The 7,058-nt window shown below is 42.8% G+C and overlaps 1 non-coding gene across 1 annotated transcript; it reads left to right on the forward strand.

Moving 5' to 3' along the window:
• Window positions 1-4,509: 4,509 nt before the first annotated feature.
• Window positions 4,510-4,616, forward strand: LOC145629577 (small nucleolar RNA R71). The gene has a single exon (XR_014111742.1). It is a non-coding gene; the product is annotated as a small nucleolar RNA R71 (small nucleolar RNA).
• The last annotated feature ends 2,442 nt before the right edge of the window (window positions 4,617-7,058 follow it).

A 7,058-nucleotide genomic window follows, 5' to 3' on the forward strand; every position in this document is an offset into this window, starting at 1 on the left:
TGTCCTCATTGGCTCGGAAACTAGCCCAGCATAGCTAGTCCTCATCATCCTCGTCCATCGAGCCGAAGCCCGCACCTCCACTGCCACCTGCACCACCTGCACCAGAAGAGCTACCACCAAAGTAGTCAGCGTGAAAACTCCCCCCCGCCGGTCCCCCGAAAGGAATGTCCTGCCCGTATCCGAAAAAGGAAGAATAGTCAGAATAAATACCACGGGCAGTAGGATCCCTACCGTATCCCTGGGGTGGAGGCTGAAACCAGTCAGGGTGGATAGCGTCGTCGGGAATGTTGCCCCGACGAGCATAATCATCGTACATAGGGTAGAGAGCTCTACCCTGGTTCCTCTCTAGGTACCCTAACCTGTGGTCAATAGAGCCCACCATCCTCCTAAGGTCAGTCTGTGCATGCTCGATACGTCCTAGGGCCTGACCTATACTCTGAAAATCCCAAACTGGGTCAGAGTCAGCATGAGGGACGGAATGAGACATACGAGGTGGAGAGAAAGCCACCTCGGGCTGGGGCTGAGGTGGTGGAACTGGTGGTGGTGGTGCCTGTCCCCTAGCGTTGGCAACTAAAGCATCATAGGTATAGGAAAGCTGCCCTGGGGGAAAGGCGGTCAAGTCTGGACTGGGAAGAGGAAAAATGGGCAAAGGTTGCTCGTTCCCAGTCCTAATACACCAAAAGGGTGTCTGCTCGCTATCCGGCCTAACCCACCCCACATCCTCAAAATACCTAGCAGTCATGTAGGTATCTGGTCCACAGTTAGTCAGCTGGTGGGGTCCGTCTACTACAAAACCGACCTTTTTCACCGCTATTCGAGTGATAAGGCCACCTAAACGGATAGGGGACTTGGAAGTGGTGCTGGCCGTGGCATGCCGACTCAGGTGATGAACTATGAACCTGCCTATGTTCAATTTCCCGAACCCGTATACATAATGTCCTATTATAGCTAGTTCGTTGGTTTGAGCGTTATGAGGCTCGGCCCTACCCAGGAAACACAATCCCGCAAACCTTTGCCAGATTTTCGGGACATGGTGGTGAATGGGTTTGGTACTAGCATGTTGGGGGTCGGGGGCAGGTAAACCAGTCAAAGCAAAATATAAATCACCCATTTTATAATCTTCATGCCACTGGTGAGATAATTCAGAATTTAATTCAAAAATTTTACAAAAGTCGACAAAAGTTAAACTAATATTTCTATTGTTTAACCTGAAAAATAAATTAGGTCCATTTCTACTACTAACAACATGAAAAGTGGAAAAAAATTCACATGTAAGTTCTCGGTATGTAGGATAATGCATGTCAACGAATTTTCTCATGCCAATATCATTCAAAAATCGTTTAACATAATCAAACAAACCATATGATTCCAAGGTAGGGCGGTGTAACCACCGAGAAGGGATTACCTCACGACCGACCAAATGCTCCAATCGTTCTTTCTGTTCCCGGCTCACGATCCGGATCGTCGGCCAATACGGGAGCTGTAAGTCTGGATCGTACTCCTCCCTCGAGCTGGAGTTCCTACCAAAAATTGATCTTGCCCTCTTTGAAGCCATGTAGAGAAATGGGTCGAAAATATTTTGAATTAAAACTGAAAAATTTTTATACGAGAGTGAAGAGGATGAAGAGAGGATTACAAATATATAAAAAGTTGTGAATTTGGATTGGTAATGGAGGAGAAATCTTAGAGAGAAGTCGGAGAAAATTTGAGTTTTAGAGAGAGAAAGTAATGGAGGAAAGAAGAAATGAAGAAAGAAGAAAGAAAGAAAGAAGAAGAGACGCGAAAGTTAGCTCGCGCCCGGTCGGGCGGTGTCTCGCCCGATCGGGCGATCTGAAGAGTTCTAGGATGATTCTCGCGCCCGGTCGGGCGGACTTCTCGCCTGGTCGGGCGATATGACCAAAAATTTTCATCATGTTTTCGCGCCCGGTCGGGCGTCATTCGCCCGATCGGGCGATCTAACCACCTGATTTTCACCTTGCTCTCGCGCCCGATCGGGCGAGGCTTGCCCGATCGGGCGGACAAATTAGTCCGTAAACGTCAAAATTCGCGCCCGGTCGGGCGGCTCTCGCCCGGTCGGGGGAAAATTCTTGTTTTTGGAACTCTACTCTCGCGCCCGATCGGGCGAGCTTCGCCCGGTCGGGCCCGAGACTAAATCAGGGGCAAATTTCCTTCTGTTCTCAAAAAGTTGTCTAACTCTTTTCCTTCAAACCTGTACAAATACTCAAAAAACTCATTAAATTCCCTCATCTCTCCTCACATAAGAAAACGAAAAGAAAAACTGGTCTAAAAAAAAATAAAAATTAAAAATACGGGTTGCCTCCCGCAAAGCGCTGGTTTATCTAGGTCCCGCACGACCTTCTTACCAAGTGCAATTCCTAAGACCCTTGGCCTAACGCTTGATCGGGTGGTTTCTCACCCGGTCTAGCGATGTTTAGGCTGCGATGCGGCTTCCTGACATGTCCTGTGGGACGCCAAGCCGCCTTATCTGGTGGATCATCCATGACTTGGATTGGGGGATCTTCAATGCTACGCACTAAAAACCCTTCTTCGATCGAATGTTGCTTCAAATTGTCATTGTGTTCAACACTTGCAACTCGATCTGGCGGAACACTTACCGTAGGCTCGATTCGCACAACTTTCTCTATCGGTTCCACTTGTTCATCCTCGAAACCAAGACCAACATTATAGAATGCTCTTTCAATTGCATCGACTTCCTTCTGCCATTTGTCTATCTCATCTGAAATGGATGCAACACAAGATACCGCCTCCAAGGGATCTTTCTCAAGAGCTTGGGGGTTATCAGAATAATTTACAACCACATTAACACTGAAACATTTCTCCTCAGTCATGGAGCTTTTGAGGGTATTATTCAGATTAAAAACCACTTTATCGTCCCCTACAGATAGTGTTAGCTTACCACTTCTAACATCTATGACTGCTCCTGCAGTGTTAAGGAATGGTCTACCCAAAATAATTGGGGTTTGCATATCCTCAGCCATATCAAGAACAACAAAGTCTACAGGTATATAAAATTTACCTACTCTAACGGGGACGTCCTCTAAAACACCTAGGGGGTATTTGAAAGAACGGTCGGCCATTTGCAGAGTTATATTGGTAGCTTTTAATTTACCCATATTTAACTTAGAACACAGAGATAATGGCATAACGCTAACACTAGCACCCAAATCACATAATGCATTATCAATCAGAAGATTACCAATATGACAAGGGATAGAAAAACTACCCGGATGTTTCAATTTAGGTGGAGACTTATTTTGAAGTTCGGCACTACACTCTGCAGTGAAAGCTACTGTCTCTACCTCACTAATAGACCTTTTTCTCGTCAAAATTTCTTTCATAAATTTTGCATATGAGGGGATTTGTGTGATCAATTCAGTAAAGGGAACTGTTACCTTCAAATCCTTAACCACCTCCAGGAACTTACCAAACTGCTTATCCAAGTTTGTCTTCAATTGACGATAGGGGAAAGGAAGTTTGATAATTGGCTTTTGAGCATTCTTCTCTTTGTCTGGAGTAGCCACCTTCTCCAGAGTTTTACCCTGCAATGTAGGATTAGATGTGTTAGTATTATCTTCTAGCCCTGCAGGGCTAGCAACTACATTGTTTGGTTTAATGGAATCAAGATTAGCATTATTTAATAAAATAGGTTCATCAACTCTGGGCACAGAGGGCCCTTCATAATTTGAACCACTCCTTAGAGTAATTGCAAATGCTTGATCCGTAGGCCTAGTCGGCTGTGCCGGCAGGGCTCCCTGTTGGCGTGCTTGTAGAGTAGCGGAGAGTTGCGCAATTTGATTATCTACAATTTTGTTGTGCGCTAGAATTTGATCAATTGTCGCATCCCTGCTCTCCATGTGCTTTTGCATATTGACCAACATTGCTCTAATTTCCCCCAAAGAAGGGTCTGAAGATGAGGGGGGTTGTTGTGGTTGATTCTTTTGGCTAGCATTGGGATGATAATATTTCTGCTGCTGTTGTTGTGGCACCTGTGGTTCTTGTGGTGGTGGATTTTGAACATTAGTGCTCCGGTAGGAGAGGTATGGATGATTCCGATACCCAGGATTGTAAGTGTTGGAGTATGGGTTATTCTGCCTATAAGCTTGGAAGGCATTAACTTGCTCCACGGAACTCCTGCAATCCTGCTCCCAATGACCTACAATACCACAATTTTCACAGAAAGCCTCATTAGAATTATTATTAATCGCAGAAACATTAGCTACATTAGCAGTGCTCAGATTATCTAATTTTTGGCAAATAGAGGTCAGTTGAGCTTGCAAAAAGGATACAGAGTCGACACTATGTTTCCCCTTATTAGCAAATCCTCTGGGATTCCCATATTGGGAATTGTGTATCGCCATATCTTCAATAACCTGACCTGCATCATCAACATCAAGATTCATAAATCTCCCACTAGCTGCAGAGTCTAAAATTATTCTAGAAGAATTTCCAATGCCGTTATAAAAGGCTTGGATTAACTGCCATTGTGCTAAATTATGGTGAGGGCATTCTCTTTGTAAGTCCTTAAACCTCTCCCAAGCCTCATATAAAGACTCATCGGCTTCTTGGGCAAAGTTCTGAATCGCACTTCGTAGTACTGCTGTTCTCTCTCAGGATAATACTTGTTATAGAAATTCAAAACAAGAGTTTCCCAGTCAGATATACCAAGCGTAGTTCTATTTAAACCATTAAACCACAATTTAGCTTTTCCAGTTAAAGAGAAGGGAAAAAGAATCTCCCTGATTTGGTCTTGAGTGACCCCGGCTTGCCTTATGGTGTTGCAATATTGACAATAGTCGGCAATGTGAAGATTCGGGTCTTCACCCTTGGCTCCACTGAATTGCTTCCTCTCTATCATCGTTATAAATTGAGGCTTAATTTCAAATTGAACCCCATCAAGAGCCGGAGTGGGGGTGAGATGTGGAAAATCCGTAAGCTTTGGTTGTGAATAATCACTAAGTTTCTTTGGAGCCGCCATCTCTGATTCTGTGTCTGATGATGTCTCTAAATCGCTAGAATCAGTTGGAGGATCGCGGTGATTATTGTTAGTATCACCAGAATCCGCCTGGATTTGCTTGTAGAAGTTTTTCTGTCTATGGAAGGAACGTTCGATCTCAGGATCGAATGGGATGTAACCTGATCTGGAACACCTGGGCATAAACAAAAACTAGAAGCAAATATGAGATTTGTCTCAGAGAACTAACGCTCTCTGAGACAAAAAGGGAAATAATCTAGACTACAAAAATAATCAGAAATAAAAATAAAACCGTTTCCCCGGCAACGGCGCCAAATTTTGACAGGGTAAAGTCGTATCCCCTAATCAAAAATAAATACCTAAATCACTAACTAAGGTAGATAGGGAAGTAGGGTCGATCTCCACAGGGAAACAAGTCTTTTTACTTCCAATTAATTATTATAATCTAAATTATTTAAGTAACCAATATTTATGAATGAATAAGAAGCTAAACTACAAAGAATAAGAGTAGGGAGAAAACAATATATAAAGGGATCTAGGGTTAGGTTCACCAATAAATAGTACTCCGGGGTAAAGTAGGGTAATCAATCATTGACATTGCATAGATAACATGATTAACAGGCTCTCGCAATTTATTAACCAACATAGACCTAACAGGCTCTCGCAATTTACTAGATCTAAGTTCTTATCGAAAATAGCCTTTAATATCAAATTAACATCTGCTCGATTCATCAATTTAATATTGCTATACTTTTACAAGCCGCAATTGTAAAACATTAAAACAATTCAATAAGAAATTATCATGCAATACCAATAATCAATAACAGTCAATCATCAATGCATCAATTAACCAGATTGTAAAGGGCTCTCGCTACTTATTACAATCACACAATTAATTTATCGGTATTAGAACTCATCTCTCGAATCTTGACTTAACCATTTATAAATTAACCTGCCTATTGAAACTAGATCTAAACATTAATTCTCATCTCTCGATTCTTGAATCAATATTGTCAAACTCATGCATAAAAGATAGGCCTAATCCAGTCACAGAGCATTAAATCAATCAATAGGAAATTAATCTAGCATTGATAATTAACAACAATAAATTACCCCTTCATATTATTTATTAGATCCCCATAAACCCTAGAAATTAAACTACTCACACATAATTAAATATAAACTAAGCAAAGCAATGAAATAAATCATGATCAAAAGAATAAAATAAAGAACTAAGATTAAGGGAAGAGAAATCGTTACCAAAACAATTCTGGAATTAATTAAAGAAATATTAACAAAGGTTTAGAGAGAGATTAAGAGAGAGAAAACTAAGTAGAGAGAGAAAGTCTAGGAGAAAGGATTAAGAGAAAAGAAGTCGTCCTAAAATCGTATTACGGAGGAGTATTTATACTCCGTACAAAAATCCTAAACTAAAACAAATTAAAACGACTCTAATTGTTTCCTAGATAAACACGCGCCCGATCGGGCGAGGCACCGCCCGATCGGGCGCGCCTTTTTATCTTTAATAGCTATCTCGCGCCCGGCCGGGCGCGTCACCGGGCGCTCCTCCCGCCCGGCCGGGCGCGCCTCCGGGCGCCAGCCTTTTTGGCCGGGCGGATCATTTGGGCCAATATTTGGACTTCGATTGGGCTCCAATTCTTCGGGCCAATCTGGGTTTCCTCTTTGGGTCTTGAATACTCGGTCCAAACGCCCCGGTATCACCTCTACCGAGCCCTTAATCACCGGTTCGATGGCTCCAACCGGCCCTGGGCTATAAAATCTGGTCGTGCTTCTCCAGTGCTCGTGATTGCTCCTAAATATCTCGGGAAAATACTCCAAAAACATAAATCCCTGCAAAAGTCAACCAAATCTACGAAAACACTAGAAAACACCAATTAGTAATAAAAGTGGCTCTAAAGAGCCAAAAACACTACTAATTATGACCAAGGGACGGGGGTAAAATACTATATAAAATGGATACATCAGAGGCGGATGCTTATATAAAGGCGACTGAGCTCTGCTCCTCTAATAAGCCGTCGGACTCTAAGAAGTCTAACCGGCAGAA

Source organism: Chenopodium album, chromosome 4, assembly GCF_948465745.1.
Source record: "Chenopodium album chromosome 4, dcCheAlbu1.1, whole genome shotgun sequence".
NCBI classification, from domain to species: Eukaryota; Viridiplantae; Streptophyta; class Magnoliopsida; order Caryophyllales; family Amaranthaceae; genus Chenopodium; species Chenopodium album.